Source organism: Rhagoletis pomonella, unplaced genomic scaffold (assembly GCF_013731165.1).
Source record: "Rhagoletis pomonella isolate Grant_MI unplaced genomic scaffold, Rhpom_1.0 Rhpom_scaffold_00004, whole genome shotgun sequence".
Lineage (NCBI taxonomy): Eukaryota > Metazoa > Arthropoda > Insecta > Diptera > Tephritidae > Rhagoletis > Rhagoletis pomonella.
The window spans coordinates 77,907,566-77,911,715 of record NW_023458558.1 but is presented as its reverse complement, the minus strand read 5'-3'; positions in this window follow the sequence as shown (position 1 = coordinate 77,911,715).

Genomic DNA, 4,150 nt, shown 5'->3' with positions numbered 1-4,150 from the left:
AATCTAAAAAATCAACGGTATTTTGTAACGACTTCAAACTTGCACTTTGTTGTACTAAAATTAAATTTTGTAAAATTTCTGAATGAAAAGTTTGAAATTTTGATGAAAATTTTTTAAAGTTTGATTAATTTTTGTGAATATTGTACAAAGTTTGCAAGATATATTTCTAACGTCTTTGTTATAGAATAACCTATATTTAAAAAAAATTTGAGAAAATAGTTTCTGATTGAAAACATTTTGAAAAACTAAATTACGAATACTGTATGTAAATTTAGAAGAAAAAAATTAAGTAGTTAGGAGACAAAATTATTGCATAGATAAACATGTAAATTTAAAATAAAATAAATCAAATATTAAAGAGAAGAAATTAGTAATTAATCGGTCTTGGACGTTTTGCAACGGAAGATACTGAATTTGAATTTTCGTCGGTACCGTCTGCATGTGCATGTGTTTCTATTATTATATCATTGTTGTCAAGTTCATTTATTTGCTCGCCCAAACGTTGCAACGTTGAGCACGCGTTCATAACCTTGCCAGCAAAACCAGGATCGTATAATAACACCCTTTGTTGCGATAAACATCGCCACGTTCACCAAATAGTCTCTCCACTGGATTTCGGGCTTTGCATAGCGCCTCGTTGTACCGAAATTTAGGAGTACCCTCGGGTTGGTTCGGTAAAGGCGTCATGAGCCATGGCTCTAAGGGTTATCCAGAATCGCCTAAAAGCAACTTATTTTTAATTATGTACATTTTAAAGTAAATTAAAAAGAATACCAATCAAAAGCATGTTGCGGCTTCCATTGTCAAAAGCTCTCTGCATGACTCGCCGCACTGGACAGGAACTCCAAATATATGAGTCATGCCGTGCATCCGAAAACTTAGCATTCACGTTCAATATTTTTAAATTTGGGTCACATATCTGTAAAAATATAACAAATATTTAGCGCTAGACTTTTATCTAAAATACTTAGCTTACCATTTGCACATTAATCGAGTGGTATCCGTGGTGGTTCACGTATGCTTCCTCATGACTTTTAGGAGCCAAAATGGAAACATGCGTACAGTCAACCGCCCCAATAGTTCCTCCAACAAAAGGCGCAGGTGCTAAAGAAAACACTTCCTTGGCAGCTTGGCGGTCCACCTGCTCCATAGGGAACTTAACCTCCTCAAAAAACAGTCTGCTATTTATGGCATCAGTAACTCGAAGTAGGCAACGGCTTATAGAGGATTGGCTCATTGATATGCCTCACTGTTCCCCTACAGACCGTGGCATAAAATCGTAATGTACACAAAACCTTCAAAGATAAATTTTTAGTTATTTATACAATGTTTAGTTATTTGTACAATGACTTTGTGGTGTGGAGCAGATGGGGAGGGGGTGTGGCACCTAAAACCATACCCATTAGAAAGAACGTAGTCAAAACTTTAAGAAGATACATGCTTTCCCTCTCTGACCCCTCTAGGGACTCCCGGGGCCCATTTGAAAATGGATTTACCCCATTAGCATTTCGACATAGAACCCACACCGAAATTTATCAAAGAGTGCATATTTCAAACCGAATTTATTAATAAAATAGAGCTTGTATATTTGAAATCTTTGTTCTAAATTAAAGTTTAATCCTTGGAGTACACGCGTATGTTAAACTCTTTAGATTCGGGTGACGTGTTTGGCATTACAACCCATAATCGTTGTACAAATAACTAAACCCTACGCAAGAAATTATTGTATGTACATACATATGTACTACATATGTAAAATTGCATACTTTCATTATTTAAAGATTTACCTGTTTTTCCGCCGATATAGAGGTAATCCTTTTACCTTTCAAGGCGTCTTCCAGCCGTTCGACGAGCTCCATTACGGTCTCTGGGCCCACACGAGTTTCCGGAACTCGGAAGGCGCCAGCTCAAATGGATCGTCAATGTCTCGGAGCAAACGCCGATCCACTGTGGGGGTATTTGCAATCCCATGATTTCGGTAAAAACTAAACGCCACATATTCAAAAGCCATTTCTTTTATTTCCACTTTTGTATTTGCGTGTATTAAAATTTGTTTGGTTAACGCAAACTTAACAACACCAAATGAAATGTCGATAACTTAGCCACAGTCGAATCGTTAACGAAACAGCTGATTTTGAGTTAACGAATATCGATAAGAAAGTACTTATTGAATAGCAAAATCTTTAAAATTATCGTTTAGCTAAATTAGCGACTGCGAATGTCGTTAAAAAAGTTACCGAACCGCACTACAGAACGCAACCATCTCCGAACTCGAGTAAGAAAAAAAATTTGTTTTCTTCTCGAAGCATTGATCTATAATTTGCAAGGCCCACAGTGCGGCCGAAATCCAAAAGTGCGGCAAAAATTCGAAGCTTTGAAAAATGATTTGAAATTTCGTACCAAGTGGTTTTCCGGGTCGCTGATTTCAAATCCGATGTGAGATTTGCAAAATTCAAAATGGAGGATCCATTATGGCGACCAAATTTTATAATTTTTACCACTTCATCTTAAATTCATACATGGGAGGGGTTTTTGTAGATTAAATTTTATAATTTTTACCATTTCTCCTTAAATTTATACATGGGAGGAGTTTTTGAGGTCACTGATTTCGAATCTTATATTATACTTTTGAAATTCCAAATAGGAGATCCAATATATTGTCTGTTTATGGGAAAAATTTGAAAGTTCTTCCTCCCCTTTCCCCTTTTAAAACATTGCAATTATCAGAAAATTAAGTAATTATAAATAAAAAAGCAAAAAACAACAAACATTTCTTTATTAAAAATAAAAATTATTTCCTATGTACAAAGAAATACTACATGAAAGAAATTTTCATTTTCATGAAGGTCGGTGTTGCTCAAGTTCGACTTCCCTGTTGACAGACGGGGGCAACAATAAATTAACAGCTTCTACGGTTAAGGATTTAGGTGGTTTAACTGGCAATTTTCGGCAACTGGAAGTGTATGGGTCAGAAGCTACTAAAATCTTTTGAAAATGTCCTCCATTGTTTTTTGTCGATACCTTTTTCTAGCAAAGCTCACGCGATAGATCGAATAAAATTTATTGCAGGCCTCCTGCGCATCTTCAGACATTTGACCAATAGGTAATACTGAATTTTGTATGATTTCTGGACCATGAATCAATAGCTTATGTACTAAAGTAGGCATAAAGTACCACTTTTAAGTTTGTACAATTTGTTTAGCTAATTGCACTGTGTACTGCCGAAATTGTCAACATTGTAATATAATATAGAAACGATGTATAATATCCTGATCAATTCCAGTTATTTTTGCAGATTGTTGGTATTTTTCAAAAAAATGACAAGCTGTGTTACCAAGGTAACTAAAGGTATCTACACTTCAGCCCATTTATTTTTTAAGAAACGCTTGTATTATCTTTTTCCTTATTTCAACCGACTCCTTTTTCTCGTTTAAATTTTTCGATGTACAATCACAAAGATAACAACGCATCGCAGATGTTGTATCTAGGGATGCAAATTTTCAGAGCCAACATCGATACATCGATATTTCGATGTATCGTAAACACTAACATCGATGCCGAAAAAAATCGCCCTAAAACTATCGATACATCGATATATTCCGATGTTTCTCTTTTTAATAAGTATGTTGCAGGTACTTCATGATTTGCAGGCTTTTACAGGAAGCGGTTAACGTACGCCACCTTCCATAAGGTTTATTAATGGCGAAAACCGCTTTACCTGTAAAACCTGGAAATCCTGAAATCAGAGTTGGGCAAAATTTATTCGAATGACGAATAACAAATGAATAAATTGTTGTTCTTGTTATTCGTAAATAATAAATAATTTTGGTTATTCAAAAACAAATTATTCGAATGACGGATAAATTATGTTATTCTTTATTCGAATAATTATTATCTTCATTAATTATTCGAATAACGAATAAAATAATAATAAAACAAGTAATTTATGTATATAGATATGTACATATATTTATGATGATAACCGTTTTCGTTAACTCAAACCCCTAGATAGATTTAAATCAAATTTTCGGAGGTTATTTCATGCGCATTAAGTCCTATTAAAGGCTACCAGAAAACTCCTTTGTGGCGATGGAGCCGAGTTATTTATAAAATCCGTATTTATGAACTGATTTCGTTCAAATTCAAAATG